The following is a 20506-nucleotide window of genomic DNA, read 5'->3' as shown; positions in this document are numbered from 1 at the left end:
GTGTGTGTGTGTGTGTGTGTGTGTGTGTGTGTGTGTGTGTGTGTGTGAGTGAGTGAAGTGGAATGGGCGTGTGCCAAAGCATGCATGCAATATGAGAGGATCCCTTTCAGGAGTCAATTCTTCAATTCTCTCCTTCTATGGTGTTTTCAGTAGTTAAACTTAGGCCATCACAGTTGTGTGGCAAGTGACAAGTGTGTTTGCACATTAAATCATCTGGCCAGCCCTTAATATTATTTTATTGTGTGGAGTTTTGTTTTACGTTCATTTACTCATAGACATCCTGGTTGCACGCACATTTTGACGATTAGGATAAACATCTATGATCGTCTATTGCTGGTGTTTTGTGGCCACATATTATTTTATCCCTTTGGGCAAATTGCTAGGGAGTTTGGGAAAATCAGTTTTGCTGCTTTCTTCTGCGTGCTGAGAAATGCGCCTTTAAGAAATTTTTGACTAGGTGGGCTTGTCTCCCCCACTTCCCTTCTCTAGATTACACCTAAAGCAACCTAATGATTAATTCACTTCCCAAGTCGTAGCCCCTAAGGTGTGTGAGCAAGGAGGTTTAGTGAGTACTGAGCTGAGCTGGTGAGTGGAGTCTCCTTTCAGTGAACTGGCAGGTGACTGTTTTTAGTTTATGCCGAGGAGTTGGAATGGCCCTGGGAGCCGCTGGATTTTATTTTGAAGTCAGGCATTTGCTTCCCCTGTGGACTTGGACCATTACTTAATGTCTTAGCTTCAGATCTCTCTGCCATAACAGAAGCTCACTGTTCACCTTGGAGGACTTTTACATGGAAGAAGTATTCATTTCTGGATGACTACAATACTAGACATGAAGCTCCATTCTGAATCTTGCCATTTACCCATTTAACAAGCATATGCTGTCTGCCAGGTTGTGTTCCAAGCTCTAAAACTACAGTCACAAGAAGCGAATATTTGGTCCAGCTCTTATGGAGCAAGTAAGAGCCTGTCTCTGAGAAGATCTGCAGTGATCATTAGTGTTAATGCTTCCGAATAATTATAATTAGTCGTGAAGATATCCATGCATCATATCACAAAATTGACCAATCATGTGTCCTTAAGCAGGTAAATGGCAATATGCACAGTTGGATAACAAGCAACTATTTAGTGTAAAAATTAAAAAAAGGAAAATAGATGAGCACCCTGCCCTGGATGGAGCAGCTCTGAGTGTCACTAGGCATCACAGGCAGTATCCATCATAAGATTATCCCAACTCTAAGATCATTCTTCTCCCATGTGCTTCTGCTTACAATGCAGCTTATCTAGAGAATGCTCAATTGCCTTCACTGGTCCTTCCAACCTTACTTAGCTAGGGAAGATGGCAGAGCCAGTCATCTGGAAGGTGACACTTTCCTAGGATTGCCAGAGGGAAGCTTGGACTGCTGGTTCTGTGAAAGACCTGCAGTGAATGCAGAAGGCCAGAAAAAAGAGAGCTGCTGCTGTGGGGTATCGGCTTCTCGGCTGGTAAAGAACCTTAGGCCCAAGCATGAGAGTCCTAGCTCCAATGCCCAGTATCCACATAAAAGCCAGCTCTGCACCTCACATCTGTAACCAAATCTCTAGAGGGGCAGAGATAATAGGCTCTCTGGGACTCAAAATGGGCCAGATGGTCTAGGCTGATAAGTGAGCTTAACTTCAGTAAGCCATCCTTTCTAGAAACAGGAAGGAGAGAGCAATTAGAAAGACACCCAGCATCGACCTTTGGCTCCACACACATGCTGATACATGAATACACAGCTAAGAACACTGCTATGGGCAAAGGTGACTAAATTTCTGTCACTCCAAAGCGTGAGTGTGTCTAAGGTCAAGTTCTAGGTGATAAGATGGCAGCCTATGTTTATGAAACACCTACTCATCCACAAGCTTTCTGTTTAAAAAATCACCAAGCAGCAATGGCTGAACTGAATGACAGTAATGACAAATGATTCTCTGAATTGACTCTAGCATGTGATACAATGGCTGCTCATTCTCTCAATCTCAGCAACTTCAGTGATTAGAATGAAACACGTTCATCCAGCCAGCCACATACTATTCTTCAGCTCTCATTTTCAATGACTGAATCTCTTCCTTGGGCCATGCATTCCTTTAAAGTCTATAGCTTAGGGCACAACACTGAACTCATTACAACGTCTGACATTTTGTTTCCTTGCTCCATTGCTTCCACAATGTTTTGCTTTTCTCTCTCTCTCTCTCTCTCTCTCTCTCTCTCTCTCTCTCTCTTTCTCCCTTTCCCCCCTTCTCTTCCTTCTTCCCTCCCTCCCTCCCTCCACTGAGGTCTCCTCATGGCTCCTGGATGGGACTCTCTCTATAGTTCTCACAGGAACATCTCCCTGACTCTGCCCAAGCTCTCAGCCTTATTGTCTGACATCCACTGGTTTCCTTCACCTCCCTGCTGTAGGAATGTCCCTCACCCTTGGCTTCTTCATTTTCTCCATTTCCTCTCATCTCAAATCTCCAACTGCTCTGCCACATCCTTAATTTTACAAAGGCCAAGGTCATTTGTCACTTGTATATCAAGATTCTCTCTACAAATAATAAAAACCCTTGCAATGCTGACTTCTTCCTTCCTCCATCTGAGTCACTCCACCCTCATCCATGCACCTCACTGCTGCTAGCCCAATTCAGAGTTTTGCAGCCCCTCACTTTTGTACAATAGGCACCTCCTGATTGCAGTCCATACTTGTCAATCTAATTTGGCGTACCATGCTCAAATTGAGAATTCTGTTGGTGTTACTCCAGCCTCAGCTTTTGTAAAGTCTTCTCCTGTCTTAAGCAAGGGCCATTGATCTTAAATACTATATTTACAGCAGAAATAGGTAAAGTGAGCTCGTTGTAAAAACAAACAAACAAAAAAAAACATTAGCTTTGAGGCTAAGAAGACGAATCAGCAAGTTCTGGCTGAGAAAGCATGAGGAATTGAACTGGGATCCTCAGCAAACATAAAAAAAAACCCTGGATGTGATGTCAAGTGCTTGTAATGTAAGCCTGATGCTAGGAGGATCCCTAGGGTCCTGTGGAAAGCCAGTCTGGCCAGTCAGTGGGAGACCTCTGACCTCCACATATGCACACACAAGATGAATACATACCTGCATATACCCCAACACATACACACACACTTAGAAACTCAGCGTTACTTGTTATGACCTGTAATACAAGAACAAAGCACAATACAACACATTTATCTTCTTGAGATTATGACTTGCTGCTATTAAAGAAAAAAAATCTTGACACTAGCTTTCTTCTGCCTCCGTGTATGGGGAATATACCAGCAAATGGTGGAGGCTTAGGCTGGGTGGTGAAGGAGTACCTCACCTTCTACTTAAAGCTGTTGATAGTCCTACCCCCAGGATCATCAGTGACAGAATGTTGAGAGATATCCATGGTAATTATTTGGTGCGCTGTCCTCCACAAGCAAATATTAAGAAGCCTTAATATTTCTCTCAAGTTTTGCTCTCTGAATGCCACACTACCTCATTCTTTCTGCTGAGATAGCTGTTGGCTTCCTTCCACCATATTCTGCTTTTGTTGCTTCCTCCAGGTATGAAGCACCCTAAACTCATTGTCCACTCCCCTCTTGGGAGTCTTGCTCGTCCTCCCATCTGGGAAGCTATATCTAGAAGCTTTTCTAGTTATTTAAAGGGCCTCCTGGGAATCATGTCTCCAGAAGTTATTAACACATTAGTGTAGTTGCCTGAACAACCAGAAACAAAACCATTCGCTAGTGTCAAGAACACTTGTATACAAAGGGTTGTACAAACACGTCATCCAAACATAAGCTAAATTCTTATACCCTACAGTTCTCCTTCCATGAATCAAGGAGAACAGACTACACTTTATAAACCAATGATTCAGTTACCAGCTGGGGACGCTTGGGCACTGGCCTGTGGGGGAAGGTCTTGGCTAACACAGAATCTAGATTTCCATCTGCTTCTCCTTCCACACCATAGCAGCAGTTGGGATCATTATCTCAGGATGAGATTCTAGCCTCTTGGCATTATTTCTTAATTGTCTTTACATTATGATTTTAAAGTTCATTGCATGCAATCTCTAGATGCATACTTCCTGTTATAGGGAACAATGTTTATAAGCCACCTAAGGTAATAACAGAAAAGAACGTGAAGGGATAGAGGAATGCATTCTTTTCCACTCAGGTGCAGCCTGGAAAATTAATTGCACTGTTTTGGCTAGAGGAAAGGTTTTGTTGCTTGGGGAAAAATCAAATGTCAGCTTTTTCTTATTCAAGATGCATTCATTGTTAGGACCAGGAAATTTTTCTACAAATAAATGTCTTAAAGGCTGTCAAACCACAGCTACTAAGAAAGGAAATCAAAAGAGGCATCATTTATCAACACTGAGTTTTGTTCTTGTTCTGGAAGGTTTCCCCCACCCTACAAAATTTATCTCAGAAAAACTGTTGACCATATCATCTTAATTTTTCTTCCTTCTTTCTTCCCAGATTGCCTCCAAAGGCTGCTACAGACAACACCATTCACACAACACAGCACCATCAGTCTGTTACCCAGGCATCCCAGGCTCTGTGTGATAGGTTTTGTAGGATAAAGGGGCCATAACTAGTGTCCTTGTAGGGGACTCTCTAAAATGTTAGCTGGAGAAAGTCTTTTCAAAACCTGAATTGTTCTCTGTAGGATAGGTGCTAGGAGACAATGACAGGAAGGGACATAATGTGTGTTTCCAGATGGCAATAGCAAGAACAAAATGAGGCTCGCTGAGAAGGAAGGCTTAGAAGATCAGAGGAAGTGTCAGATTTGAAAGTTGAGACCTGAATCTATTCACAGCCTGCCTATTTGCAGTGGCACATAGTAGGTATTCTTGAATTATTAAGTGACCCCAATAAGAGCAATAATGCAGGAGTAACCGCTCCCACTCTCCAGCCACTTCCAGTTCAGGCACTAACTACCACAGTGTCATTGGGTAGAAACCGTTAGACTTATTTTAGAGACAAAGTCCAGTGAACTGTCAATGCAATGCTGCTTCTGTCCTACAGATGACATTGACTATGTCTAGAGCTGGTTTTAGTGCTGCCACAAGAAAAGGAGTGCACTGGGCTTTCAATGATACAAGCCAGGTACACTACTAAACGTCTAAGCCCCACAGGCCTTAGATAAAAGGCAGTCTTTTCTGAGAGACACACTCAAACTGAGAACCCATTGGTTTCATCAAATCCTCATCTCTCTTCATCCAAGTCTATTCCAGCCACAGTGCCTCCCCATCTTACCAATGTCGTGGACTGAACACCAAAAATATGTTTCAGTGAACAGTTGTTGAAAGAATGAGTGAAGGGATTAGATGAATGACTCATTTAGGATTTGTCTATATAATTCTGAGCCTCCACTGCCAGAGGCTTACTTCACTTCTACCTGCACCTGAAGTGATGCCCTTCAGATAGGACAGTGTCTTTGAACGTTTTTTATAAAATGTAGAAACAAAGTGTGTAACAATAAAAAATCTTTTACTGTAGACAGGTTCGGATGAACGTGAAAGCGAAATGTGAAGGGCAACTAAGAAGCAGTGCTCAAACCCAGTGAGAGCGTGGAAGTTTAAGGACAGGATCTCAAAACACAAAGTAGACAACAGTAACAGGAAATAGTCCCGATAATTACCTTGAACTTTGAAAATATTCACTCCCATCCACCCCGGCATCCTGGGGTCTTAAGGGCCTCTCTTCCTGATTAGTCACTTTCTCACCACCTCATTCAGGGCCTTAAGTCATCAGCAATTAAGCACATCTTCTTAGAACTCATTAGGAATTACCAATACAATGCCTGTGGCAGTTGGGAAGAAATTGTTTCTACTTGGTTCAGAGGGCGTTTTGCTATGTTTCCTTCTCTCCCAGGGCTTCTCAACAATTTCCCGGGCAGCTCAGTGTGGTCTTTACAAAACTGTGAAAATGGTGTGGAGGGGCGTTTTTTATCCTTTATTTGGTGAATTTTTGAGCATTGAAAATTGTTCTAGGACATCAACCCTTCCAAAAAACAGCAGCAGATGGGAGGGATTTTCCACACCCCTGCAGTCTCCCTCAACCCTAATCTACACAAAGAAGGCTGCCAAGCTCTCTCCTTTGCTATAAGCAAACCTGCCTGCAGTGTTCTGAGCCTTGGGCCTTTTAGGCCATCAAAGAGAAAGCACGGTCCTGTGTATTCTCCAAAGCTGCTGTACCACCTGTGGTGCTAGATAGCAGCCCACAGCCATCACCATAATGATAATTATGTCATTAAGGCCTAGCATGAGGCCAGCATCTTTTGGTCATTACTGTGTGGAAAGACATAGAGACCAAAGGGCATACATAACGGCCAAGTTTCCAGTTCTTGAAAGCTTAAGGCACAGGCCTGCCTAATTACCTTGTGCATTCTGGGAAGCTTCCTGAGCAAAAGATGCTATCAAAGCACAGAGTGTTAAACAAGCGGTCACTTTGAAATCACACATTAAGTGAGTTGACCATCAAAGCTGATCAGCTCAGGTGCCATTGTGAAAACCATTCCATAATCAGGGCATTCAAAACAGCCTAAAAGAAAGAACGAACGGAAATTACTCATCTCTGAGCTTGTGTCACTAGAAAATACAAGGATTATATTTGCCTCTGCTTATCTGCATTCACTCCTCCCCCCCCCCACACACACTTATATCATGATTTACAATGTATATTGACTCCAGTTGTCTGTCCCCAAGAAAAGCAGCTTCCGATGCTGAAGAGAATGCAATTAATACGAAAATACCGCTCACGTTTGATCCCCATGTATCCCCCACCCTTTCCTCACCCCATCCTCCCCTTCACCCTGAGGCTTCAGCCTCCTTGAGCAGCTTCTGCACTGCTTCCTGCCGCAGCTCCTTGACACAGGGTCTTCCTGTCTGAGCTGTTCTTCAGCACCGTGGCTGCGCCAGGCTGCGCTTTCATTTATTTCTCACTTCAAGAGCTGGAGGTCTTTCATGCAGTTTATCGTACTTTGGGGCAACTTTGTCTTTGTAAGCATACGTCGATGTGTATAGCTATTTGATTGATGCTTGCTTTCATTTCTCACTAGATTATCAACTTCAGGAGAGAAGGCCCTTCAAATTACACTCACCACCTAGTGCACTGCCCAGCATAGCCTGTGATTAGCAAATGAACAAGAAGGAAGGAAAGAATTATCTATAGTTTACACTCCATTAGGGAATGATTTGGGGGGGACCTCTAGTTCTCTTGAGAATTTTGAAATGTTGAACTCATTTGCTTCTAACTCTAATGAATAACAAAGTGAAAAGTATTAATATGGACCAGTTTCAAAGTGCTGTAGCTCTTTGTAGATATAAGCAGTCTTCAGAGAAGAGTTCTAGTGTGCTAACACATTGATGTAAGATTTTCCATCAGTTGTTAATTTCAGCCTTCTTGTATGAAAACAAATCTCCTCTCCTCTTGTCTGCGCTTCCTTCTCTTTGTCTTTGTCTTTCCCTGTATGTTTCTCTTTTTCTCTGTCTCTCTGTTTCTGTCTCTCTCCCTATCTCTGGTTTGCTTTGGGATTTTTCTTTTGCTTTTTCCAATTTGTTTCATTTGGTTTGGTTTGTTATTGGTAGATGGTTTTTTGGTCTGAGGTAAGGAGATTTTTTTTTTTTTTTTTTTTTGTTTTGGTTCATGCTAGGCAAGTTCTCTACCCCTGGGAAACATCCCCGCCTCCTTCTCTACTTACTTTCAAATTCAAGTCTGCTTTCAACCATCAATTCCACATCCAATTCAAAACTTGCTGTCTCCCGCTGCTCAGACCAGTGTCAGCTGAGTCTGAGTAGGAAGATGGCAAACTTGTGGCAGTGCTGGGGGGTGGGGGTGGGGATGGGGAGGAAGCAGGAATCTGCTTGAGCTGCTTGTCTGTGGCCTGTAACTATTTCATTCTCTTCATTGGCGCCACCATGTGGAGGCAGGTTAACATTAGAGGCTCCGGAGAGGGGCATGCCGGGTGTTGTCCGCTCCCTGTCTTCAGCCACATAGCAGCCTCATATCTGGGGCCCCGTTGCAAAGCTTTTGCTGAGTTGGCCTCTACCAGTATCAACCTTCTGGTTAAGGATCTAGTAAGATGGTGCTAGCTGGCTTCCTCCCTCAGTACAAGCTTGGCTTACCTGAAATGCGTGCCTCTGCCACGGAAGATCGTGACAGTAGTGGCAGCACATGGGTGCCCCTCTCCAGCCTGCCCTGGCCCTCCACTTCTCTTTGTCTTTAAGATCTGCCCAAACAGGATGATTCCACCAGTTATCTGCAGAGTACTCATTTAAGAAAACTGGAGAAACATGAGATGCCACATTCTCACACACATCCCAGGTTCCGTCGGTGGTTTTCTGGAAGGGGAAGTTTGAGGAAGCACCGCAGAGAACACTGAGGAAAGCGACAGTGATCTCTCCCTTGGCTGATAGGGAAGAAATCATGGCAGACTTTCTTCTTTTCATTAGTCCCCCTCAGCTGCTGTACTGTGTTTCTCCTCCTATGTAGCTGGTAAGAAAGGCCACTGGGATGATAAGTGGAGATAACAAGGACAAGCTGGCTTCCTCATAATGGCCCAGGTGGGTATGTACTTTCCAGTAAGGTTTGTGCGTCCACCTCCTGAGCATCTGGAAGAGACTAGCTGGACACACTGTTGCAGAAGTTGCCCTGGGGCAGTGAGAGTTTGATCTTTGCAGCTTTGTCCATGGGGGAAAAGGCGGGTAAAGCTGGGGAGATAGTGTCCACCATGCAACAGGAGGAGATGATTCGATTCCTAACACCCACATAATAAGCCAGTTACAGGGGTGTACACTTGCAGCCTGGGGTCGGGGAGGATAGGACACAAGAACTTCTGGGTCTCACTGGCCAGATTTCCTAGCCTAGCCGAATTGGTCAGCCTCAGGTCAGCGAGATACCTGTCATAAGAATCTAGATGGATGGCCCCTGAGGTTGCCATTGATGCGTGTAAACACACACAAACACACACACAAGCACACACCACACATTCACACACACGCATGCATGCTATGCTTCCATTAGTTTTTAAATCAGTTTTAGAAAGGAAACACTAATGTCTGAGTACTCAAAATCTCCTCCTTGCTCTCACTACAAAGATGCCGGGTTCAGGGAAGAGAGAGTGACTTGACTTAAGAGGTTCTGCTGTAAAATGAGCCTGGCAAGCTTTCCTCTCAACAAGGTTTGTGTGGCTTCTCATCCAGTGAAGGAATTCTCAGAAACAGATGTTAGAATCTAGCATTCATCTTTATCTGTGCTTGTGAAATAGAGGCACTGACAAAAAAAGGTCAGCTAAAAACTAAAATCAGAATTTGAAATAGGACAGTAATAAATTTTATTAAGAACGAATTGGTTTTTGAGCCTTTAAAACAAACTCAGTAATGAAGTAGGTTGATTGTGCACCTGGGCCTCCTGCTCTGGCCCTGGTTTTATCCAACTCCCCACTCCCCTTTCTGCCTCTCTTGTTCTAATTTGGTCCAGGCCATTGAATCAAGCTTTTCAGGCAGGGGTAGGTTGGTGTTGTGTGGACATCATTTTTTCCCTCTGAACCACAGCTTAGAGGCCTTGACTGTCACTGCACTTGGTCAGAGTACGTGTAATGGAGGCCACAGGAAAGTTCTCTTGGTCAGCCTGCCATGCTTTCTCCTGGAAGGAAGGAGCTGGCCGAAGAGATATGCCTGTGACCTAGTAGGCTGGTCTGCTCAGAGCTCTCCCAGCAAGGCACTGTTTTGCATCCCTGTGTCTTCCGCATCTCAGAGAATTAGCTCCAGGTCTCTCAGACCCCACTCTAGATTATTCTTGCCTGCCTGCTGCATTCTTGAACAAATTCCATAGCCTTCAATATTTCCATTCTTGTCTCTGTCTGGCCTCAAATTATTTCAGATCTCAGCCCAGCTGGTGATAGTGGAACAACGGATTTAATAGCCAGAGGATTAACGCAGTGAAGTTAAGCCTTTCTGCCAGTCTACAACTTTTTTTTGCCACCATAAGCAAATGTCATCAGGGCAATGGACCTCTGGCTTCTATGAGGTCAGCCTCTGCAGCTGGGCCTCTCAGTGCTACACTACCGACATTTTTGGACAGGCTGATGCCTGTTGTAAGGCTCTGGCCTGGGAATTATAGGATGTTGAACAGGATTCTTGGCCTTTCTCACAGAAACTGTATTAGCACTTTGTCCCTCAACTAAACCTTTCTCCGGACTTCCATGTAACCTCTGGACAAGGGGATAGAGAATCGTACCCATGCCCTACCAAGTGAAAACTATTGACATGCGGAAATTGTAAATTTCTATGCCGAAATTCCACTCTTCATTAGTATCAAATCCAAACTGTAAACTGAGAAGATAGCTCAGTCAATGAAGTGCTTGTCGTACAAGCCTGACTTCCCAGAACTACACTGAAGAAAAAAAAAAAAGATCCAGGTGCAGAGGTCTATGTCTACAGTCCAGGCTCTAGGAGGGAAAGCTGCAGATCCAGCACCCTGGTCTCCTTTGTGAACTTCAGGCCAGTGGGAAGCCCTGTCTTGATAGATAGATAGATAGATAGATAGATAGATAGATAGATAGATAGATACATACATACATACATACATACATACATACATACATACATACACATATCCATACCTAAATAAATAAATAAATAAATAAATAAATAAATAAATAAATAAATAAATAAATGACTCCAAAGGCTGTTCTCTGGCCTCTATGCACATTGTATATGCACACATATGCATATATACATGCATACAAACTTAAGGTTTTTTTTTTTTTAATAGGAAAGGTGGGCAGGAAGATTGAGTAGCAAAACATGATGCGCTCTTATGATAGTGACAGCTACTGCCGCGCCTGCGTTGACGCCTGCCTCTGCTCTCCTGCAGCCCTGCTCTTCTGATAAGAACCTGAAATTTTCCGTGGGATTTAAGCACTCCTAAGCATTTTCAGAGGGAGGTAGCTCCAAACCGTGCCGTTCTCCAGTGCTGGCCAGTGAAAGATGCTATTGACTTAGAAATTAATTATTTATAACAGGGAAGCTTATTAATGTTTTAGAAGTTTTTCCTCTCGGGTACATGCCTGACTCCCTATAGGGAGCCTAAGACCCTTCCAGCCATTCTACATCAAAGCCAGAGGCTGTCACCCAGGGTGTTATCTTGTTCTGTGCATGCTGGCTGACTCTAAATTTTTTAATCAGGCATTTTCCAACTCAACTTAATATGTCAGGCTATGGAGACAGAATCCATTAGACACTGGATGAAACCAGCAAGGAGTTTGTGTCATGATTTGATATCTCTATGGCAGCATTTTCCAGTAAAAAAAGAAAAAAAATTACAGACGTACATATTCTGGAGATAGATGAGCAAAATGTCTGCAAGATTCAAAAAGCAGGAAACACTATCAACAAAAAGAAAGACTTCTGAATGCTCCTTTCAGCTTTTGGAACAATTTGCATATCAAGTTAGGCATCTCAATTTCTTCCATCACCCTTGTATGTTAGCAGATAAAATCAATAGGTAACTATCTCAATTATCCTTAGTTACTGTGCTTGATAATAATGAGCATTACGTTTAGTGATGAGAGCAGTGAGGAAGAGCCAGGAGGTGGCTCACTCAGGAAAGCGCTTGGTGGGTAAACATAAAGACCTGAGTTTGGACAGCTAACTCCCTTGCACGCTCCTGCAAACCTAGTCATAGGAAGATAGAAACACTAGAATCCCTAGAGCTTGCTGGTCAGCTAGTCTTTTCCAGTTGGTGACCTTAAGCTTCAATGAGAGCCCCTGACTCAAGAGATAAGATGGAAAGAGACAGATAGGGTAAAACAAGCAGTATTTACCTCTGGCTTGTACACACAGTCATACATATGTGCACTCAGGAGCACATATACACACATGCACACACAGAGAGAGACAGGCAGGCAGGCAGGCAGAAACAGTGAGAAAAGAAGCACTGAGGGTAATTTGTCAATTAAATAAAAGCATATGAACCAGATTAGAGTAGTGAGAGTTTCTTGTTTTATTGAGGCCTCCTAGCAAATGCAGATGGAGCCTCTAGTGTATCTTAGCCAGGCACTGAGCTGTACACATGAAAATCATTTTGGAGTTGGGCTTTGCTTCATGCTAAAAGCCTTTCTCAATAACATGCCCCAGCATGCTTCAAGGCATAATTCTGAAAGTCATGCATGAAAGGGTAGGGCATTGACCTTATGTGTGTGTATTTGGAAAAGCTTTTTAAAAACACGATTGCAGATCTGAATTTGCTTTCCTTGCACAGGTGAAATCTTTTTTGTAGTGATAGTTAATGGGGCTCATGAACACTGTTCTTTTCCAAATAGTACAGCATGGTGGGGGAGAGGAAGAGGAAGAATTTGCTACAATTACTGCAAAGCCTGGTCTCTAAAAGACTTTTAAGAAGCATTCTCCTAGATAATGAAATTCAACAAAGCACTGACAAATGAGCTGTCTAAGGCTAAACTGGTTTTATACAGAAGTAGTCTGGGGTCTCCATTATAAATGAAATGTCAAGAGATGAGAAACCATCTGTTTTACTGGTGGTCAGTCACTCAGGCGTTTCTCAGCCTGGACAGTTACAGATCCATTAGGAAAAAATAAGATTGCAAGACCCTAGGGCCATCTTGATTTGAACTTCCACAGGGCCAGGTGTGCACAGTTCAGTCAATATTGTTTTAAATTATACTTGATTAAATTACTGCCAGTCACAGATTTCTCTCTCAGAAGAGACCACTACTCTCTTCAGATTTCCTCCCTCTAAGCCCAAGTCCTACTTGCCTTCCATGACGGAAGTTTACTTATTTGATACCATGCTTACTTGAGTTTGTTTGACTTGACATAAAACACTATGCACAGGGCAGGTAGAGGAGAGGATCTAGAAATTCTCTGATACACAAAATAGAGTCGATATCTGATTTTCTTGTAGAAGAGACCTTTATGTTTATGAAATAATTCACAAGTTTCCTTACATTGTCTAGCTTCTTTTTTAATTAAATTTTTATTGTTTATATTAATTAGTTTATTCACTTTGTATCCCAGCTGTAGATACCTCCCTCATTCCCTCCCAATCCCACCCTCCTTCCCTCATCTCCTCCCATGCCCCTCTCCAAGTCCGCTGATAGGGGAGGTCCTCCTCCCCTTCCATCTGACCCTAACTTATCAGGTCTCATCAGAATTGGCTGTTTTGTCCTCCTCTGTGGCCTGACAAGGCTGCTCCCCCCTTGGGGGGAGGGTGTCAAAGAGCCAGCCACTGAGTTCATGTCAGAGACAGTCCCTATTCCCCTTACTAGGGTACCCACTTGGATACAGAGCTGCCATGGGCTAAATCTGCGCAAGGGGTTCTAGGTTATCTCCATGCATGGTCCTTGGTTGGAGTATCAGTCTCAGAAAGGACCCCTGTGCTCTGATATTTTGGTTCTGTTGCTCTTCTTGTGGAGCTCCTGTCCTCTCTAGGTCTTACTATTTCTCCATTCTTAATAAAAGTCCCTGCCCTCTGCCCAAAGTTTGGTCATGAGTATCAGCATCTGCTTTGATACCCTGTTGGGTAGAATCTTTCAGAGGGCCTCTGTGGTGAGCACCTGTCCTGTTTCCTGTTTTCTCCTTCTTCCAATGTCCATCCCATTTATCTTTCTGAGTGAGAATTGATCCTCTTACCCAGAGTCCTCCTTCTTGCTTAGCTTCTTTAGGTGTACAGATTTTAGTATGTTTATCCTATATTATATTTCTAGTATCCACTTATAAGTGAGTATATACCATGTGTGTCTTTCTGCTTCTGGGACACCTCACTCAGGATGATCTTTTCTAGATCCCACCATTTTCCTGCAAATGTCATGATTTCCTTGTTTTTAATTGCTGAGTAGCTTCTGTAAAGCAAAGGACACTGTTATCAGAACAAAACTACAGCCTAAAGACTGGGAAAGGATCTTCACCAACCCTATATCTGACAGAGGGCTAATATCCAGAATATATAAAGAACTAAAGTTAAAAAGTAATCCAATTAAAAAATGGGGTGCAGAGCTAAACAGACTTATCTGCAGAGGAATATAGAATGGCAGAGAAACACTCATCAGGGAGATACAAATCAAAACAACCCTGAGATTTCACCTTACACCCATCAGAATGGCTAAGATCAAAAACTCAAATGACAATACATGCTGGAGAGGTTGTGAAGAAAGGGGAACCTTCCTCCATTGCTGGTGGGAATGTAAACTTGTACAACCACTTTAGAAATCAATATGGTGCTTTCTCCGACAATTAGAAATAGTGCTTCCTCAAGATCCAGCTATACCACTTCTAGGCGTATATCCAAAATATGCTCAAGTACACAACAAGGACATTTACTCAACCATGTTCATAGCAGCTTTATTTGTAATAGCAGAACCTGGAAACAACCCAATGTCCCTCAACTGAAGAATGGATACAGAAATTGTGGTACATTTACGTATTGTCTAGCTTCTTTTGCAGTAAGGTCAAGGTCACATGACGGTTCTCTATCAAATCAGTTCTATAGTCTCTCTGTCCCTGTTTTCCTGAAACTAGAAGCCACATGTTGACATAATCAAGGCATAAAATGAGGTACCCCCACCTACCCCGTCCTTGTGTGATTATGTTTGAGAGAGTGGCCTGAAAGCAAGAAGTGGAAAGGTGGAAGAAGCAAGAAATGAGCCTTTATATCAAACCACTAAGAATTCAGGTTGAAATCCCAGAGGAATAAATTATCCACTGCCTGTTAGATCATTTTGCTCTTACTTTACTCTCTCAGTATGTACTTATGTCTTCAGTGAGGGCCCTCATTACTGTTACTTATGACTGATATGGGATTATTGACCTTGGTTTCATTAAAAATACAAAATCTTTCAACTGGTTGAATGTGGTGACTTATTCTGACAAACAGGAACTGTCACCTGGGTCAGAATAGAGGCGTTCCTTGTGACTCTGATGTCACACTACATCATCATCAGCAAGTGTTTAACAAATGCTGATAATCCATTTGGGAGTTTTAGTCATTAGAAGGGAGCTTAGAACCTTGCTTTTTCATATTACCTCCTCTTCCTTTACCCAGATACTTTAAAATACATATGTGATGTTTATGTTTGTGAAGGTACACATATGTGAGTGTGGAGGCCAGAAAGCAACCTTAGGTATTATCCTCAGAAATACTATCCACGTCCCTGCAGATGGTATCTCTGGTATTCACCAATTACTCTAAACTGGCTTGGCAGGAAGCCCCAAGGATCCTCCTGTCCAATAACACCCCCCACCCAGCTTTGGGATTACAAGCATGCACTACCATAGTTAGCTTTTTTAAGTGTGGGTTTTTGAAGATTGAATGTAGATCATTATGCTTCAAGGCAAGGGCCTTACCATCTGAGCCAGGCCTTTAGCCCCATAGTTGTACAAGAATCAGTAAGAGGTTGTCTGTTTGCTTAGGTATGAATTGGATACCAGGAACTGATTGATATCAAAACTAGCTTGTTGTAACCAAGGTGAAATCTATATGCTACATATTTGATTTGAACCACAGTGACACTGTGGTAGACACACACAGGGCAAGCAACGTATGGCTTAGTGGTAGAGTACTTGCCTATCACATGCCTGGTTTGATCCTCATCTCTACCGTGGTGGCCTGGCAAAGCAACCCTGTCAGGAGGAAATGATTGAAATGCATACAAGAGAGTCATTGTCAGAGATAGTCCTCGTTCCTCTTACTAGGAATCCACATGAAGACCAAGCTGTCCATTTGGTACATATGTGTAAGAGGGCTAGGGCCAGTCTATACATGGTCCTTGATTGGTGTCGCCATCTCTGTTTCTTTAAGAGTCAAAAAGGATATCAATGTTCTTACTTACTCAGCTCTCACCATACCCTAAACAAAGCAAGTGCACAGTGAATGTGCTTTGGGGGGCAGTATATGGGAAGGGGTAGTGTTTTTGAGACAGGGTGTCATTACCCTGTTTCTCACTATGTATCCCAGGCTGGCCTCAGGCTTATTAGGATCTCCCTGCCCATCATCTCAAGTACTGGGATTACAGCGCTGAATCACTGCACCTCACCTTGGCAAGGTTTTGATAATAAGTAGAGTGGGAGCATTCCCAATCGGCTGCAGTGGAAACAAGCTCACACCTCTGCCCTTCACACCAGTTGAGTCAGTCAGCCTCTGCCTCTCTGCCTAACAAAACTTTAATTTAATCCAACAAAGATGTACGTGCTTAGTCCTGCATTCCAGGTTCCCAGATGTTTTGAGACGTCCGCTACCTCATATTCAGTGCTTAGGCTCACAGCATATTAACCTGTGACAAAAATCCTCCGTAAATGTTATTCTCCTCTTCTTAGGTTCCACTGAAGAAACATCTGCAGCTGCCTACCATGCTGGTATTGGTCACTGGGGTTTTTCAAAGTGAACAGGACAGACAGTGTATTTCCTTTTAGTCACTTATACAAGAAAACACAAGAAACAAACCAGACAAAGGTGATGAATGAGGAAGGGTATGATGTCGGGGAGCCCAGAGGAAATGACCTTGGCCACAGGTAGAGGTATAGGTGAACAGTTTGGTGTGAGCTAGACAAAGATGGCAGCCGAGGGGAAAGCAGACTCACCAGCCAGAGGTCAAGACAGAGCATGGTGTGTTTGAAAACCTGAAAGTACAGAGTGACCTGAGCCTGGAGAGTAGGCCAGAGGGTGTGGACTGAAGCTGGAAAGCTCTGCCAGAGCCAGATGCGCTGGCTCCCTAAGCTTTGATGAGTATCTCACTCCATTGTCCTGGAGAATAGAAAATTACTAGAGAGTGTGGGGCCAGAGCAAAACGTGTGTCACAGAAACCGGAGCACACTGCTGTGCAGAGGCTGTGCTCCTTGGTGCCACACCATGAGCTGTGACAGACCAGACTCTTGAAGTTATCCCAAGATGCACTGACTCCACACCCCAGGGCAGAGGCCTGGGTCCTCTGAACAGCTTCCCTGGATGATGGAGCCATGCTGAGGCACCTGTGGGTAGAACTCCTGGTCTGTTCGGCACTTGGAGGGTTAAAAATAAACAAAGTGCAGGTGCTTTCACCCTGATTCAAGATGTCTGCCATGGTCTTGGTGCAGCCTGACCATCAGGACCGCTTTTTGTCTCTCTTAGGATTCTAATATACAACCAGTATAGAGAACTGCTACACAGAGGGACGAAAGAGAGAATGATGCGGTGGCATTGTGAACCAAGGTAGAGAGCCTAGATGGCACGAGTCCCCAGAGAGGTTTAAGGAGGGCTGCAGAGATCAAAACAGGAGCGGCCAGGCCTCTTCCCTAGATCCTCTCTTCACAACGTGCCTGGTTCACTCTCTGCAGCTAGGCATAGAATGCTGCAGCCCACCCCAGCGGGCCATGCCCACTCTCTTCTTTGAGTGACACCAGCTCTCCTGGTGCTATCAGAATAATACCACATCAGGATAGGAAATGTCTCCTAGCCCTATCTGTGATAATCACTAAGGTGATCCATTGAGCAGAGCAAGAAGGGAAGGGTGGAGAATGGAGGAAGGAGAAGAAGGAGAGAGGGAAAGAAAAGGAGAGGGAGAAGGGAGGGACAGGTAGGGGGGGGAGAGAGAGAGTGGTATCTTCTATGCTAAATTAAAACCAGTCCCTGGCCTAAGTGCTACTGTATCACAGCTGTAACTGTGATTGCTCATCATATCCAGGCCATCATGCTGAGTGCTTTCGGAGTACTATTGTCCGTCATTCTTGCAACAAGCCTTGTGCTGTTGGCATTGGTACTTTTAGGACTCCTACTCTGAGAAATAGGTTTAAACAGGCAGCTCAGTCAGTAGCCTGGTGCTGCAGAGCCGTTAGTGCTAGAGCAGGGCTTTTAGTGCAGATCTAACTGTTTACATTTAAGCCCCGTTTAACTTAAATACCTGCAGCTGCTATGATAGGGGTAGGAAACCTAGAGCGTACTTTGTGCCTTAGATGCTGGGCTCGTGACATTTCTAAAATGACATGGTTGCTATAATCAAGGAGGGCTTTCTGAAGAAAGATGACAAGGGAAACAGCAGCTTGAAATGCAAGAGAAGGAGAAGCATCAGGTGAAATGAGGGTCTCTGAGGAGGCAGCAAATAAAAACAGAAATTTCCCCAATATAACTCTGTTAAAACCCTGCCCTCTCAGAGAACCTCTTTTGGAGTTCTGAGATTATATTTACCACATCACTGGAAGCCAGCAAAGACCATAACTGGTAATTCAAAGGAAGGGAGGTGGGATTCTTATTGGCTGGCAATAGCCAGGAGGTAAACACTGCATTTTACAAAGAGAACTGTGTTTTTAAAATGAAAACGTTGACCTTCACAAGGTCTTCTCCTAAGAGAAAATCAGCTGTGGTAAAGAAAGGCATGATGGTGTGGTTTGAACTCTCCTGCCTGGTGGCATCTCCTTGGGTAAATTTTATGAAACTGGGGTGTAATTGAATATTCAGGGGACATCTAGCTCCACGATTTCCCCAAGAACAATGGAGGCCTTTGCATGTGCTTGAGAAGGAGTCAAGATTCTCCCTTCAGTGACAGCAGTTAAGAAACATGTCCGTAGAGTGAGCAGCCCCTCCATCGGCATACAGGCGCTTCAACGTGTGGACGTGGGCAGCCCCACGTGTGGATGTGGGTGCCCCACTGTGTGGAAACAGCACTCTCATACTTGTACTGGTCCTTAGACCTTGTTACTTTGGAGCTGCAGTCATAGAAGCTCAGAGGGGTCAAGCGTCCCGGGCCAGGTCACACTGGGCTGCAATGTGCTGGGAAGGCAGCAGGCAGGGGCCTGCTTTCCACCTCGGGTCTCTGGATCAGCGTCTATGCTGTCTTTTCTAAGGAGTAGTTCTGGAACTATAGACAACTACCTAACCGTCTACAGGTTGATGTCTTACCTAAAAGGCAAAATCCTGATCTCTCACATTTTGTCTTGTTGGAATGAGAATGTGCGCATGCGAGCGGGCATGCATGAGCGTGCCTGCCTGCCTGCCTGCCTGTCTGCGTATGTTACATGTGCGTGCTGTGGAGGCCAGAGGATTAGAGTTCTGCCTCAATCACTTTCTGCCTTATTCTCTACAGACAGGGTCTCCACTTCAGAAGGGCTCCCTGACCAGCAAGCTGCCAGAATACATGTGCCTTTGTCACCCAAGGCTTCCAGGTCTGTGTAAGCTACTGCTTACCCAGGATGACAGGCACCAGCAGCCACGTCCAGCTCTTTACATTGAATACTGGATATTTGACCTCAGATCCTCATGCTTGGATATCAAGTACTCTTAACCACTGAGCCAGTTCCTCTGCATCCCAAAACCCTGGGTGAGAATGTTGTAAGGGAGAATGTGTGTTCACTGCGAGGCCAAGTCCTGGCTAAGTAGATTCAGAAAACCTGATTGCCAAACACTGTGCTCTTTACCTTACATCTGCCATCTCATTTAACCTCTGGTCATCTTGGGGTGGCTTTTACCATCTTTATTCTAATTTTAGAGTTAAAGGAGTTGAAAAAAATAAAAGCTAAGACTCAGCAAGGCCAAAAATTTGCCCAAGGTCATTCAACTGAAGAGAAACTTGGAGGATATGAACACGGACAGGAGACCAGGAGACCAGCTGACCACATTCTCCAGCCTCAGTATTATGGGAGACAAACAGATGGGCAAAAGGCATTAGAAGGACATAATGTGCTAATATGGTTGCAACTCAGACCTCAATATGGTCTTGAGACAGCAGCTGGAGTGCAGCATCTCCTGGTTCAGAGCTGGGTCACAGCTGTAACTTCCCAGCATGCAGTGCACCCGGGAGGCATCAGGCAAGGAGGCAGCTTGTCTGTGAAGGAGGATGAAAAGCATGGAAAAAAAGGAGGGCCCTGTCCACTGAGAGCTGTGGTTTGAGAGGCAGTAGTCTTTGCAGCTACTGCTGCAGCTCTCAGCAGCTGCATTCTCAGACACCAGTCCCTGGGAAGCTAGCAGCCATGCTGCAAAGTAGAGAAAGAACTAAGTGAGCAGACTGAGCTTCACTCAGGCTAGCAGGAAGCTATACCCAGCTGCTTACCAGGGTTCTGCCTCCATCCTTTCTTTTTTTATTATTCTTTTTTTTTTAACTTTTATTAATTACACTTTATTCATTTGTATCCCCCCATAAGCCCCTCCCTCCTCCCCTCTCGGTCCCACCCTCCCCCCCCCTTTCTGCATGCATGCCCCTCCCCAAGTCCACTGATAGGGGAGGTCTTTCTCTCCTTCTTTCTGATCTTAGTCTATCAGTTCTTATCAGAAGTGGCTGCATTGTCAGGGTTCTAGGTTATCTCCATGGATAGTCCTTGGTTGGAGTATGAGTCTCTGGGAAGTTCCCTGTGTTCAAATTTTCTGGTTCTGTTGCTCTCCTTGTGGAGTTCCTGTCCTCTCCAGCTCTTACTATTTCCCACTTCTTACATAAAATTCCATTCACTCTGCCCATCAGTTGGCCATCAGGCTCAGCATCTGCTTTGACAGTCTGCACGGCAGAGGCTTTCAGAGGCCCTCTGTGGC

The 20506-nt window shown here is 44.2% G+C and overlaps 1 protein-coding gene across 3 annotated transcripts in view; it reads left to right on the top strand.

Moving 5' to 3' along the window:
- Cadps (calcium dependent secretion activator) overlaps nt 1-20506 on the top strand; it is a 444339-nt gene that overhangs the window by 169100 nt on the left and 254733 nt on the right. The gene's annotated exons all lie outside the window — the stretch shown is intronic.

Source organism: Psammomys obesus, unplaced genomic scaffold (genome assembly GCF_907164565.1).
Source record: "Psammomys obesus unplaced genomic scaffold, mPsaObe1.curated_primary_1811, whole genome shotgun sequence".
Taxonomy (NCBI): Eukaryota; Metazoa; Chordata; class Mammalia; order Rodentia; family Muridae; genus Psammomys; species Psammomys obesus.
The sequence above is the reverse complement of the archived record's forward strand: the minus strand, read 5'-3'. Positions and strand labels throughout refer to the sequence as shown.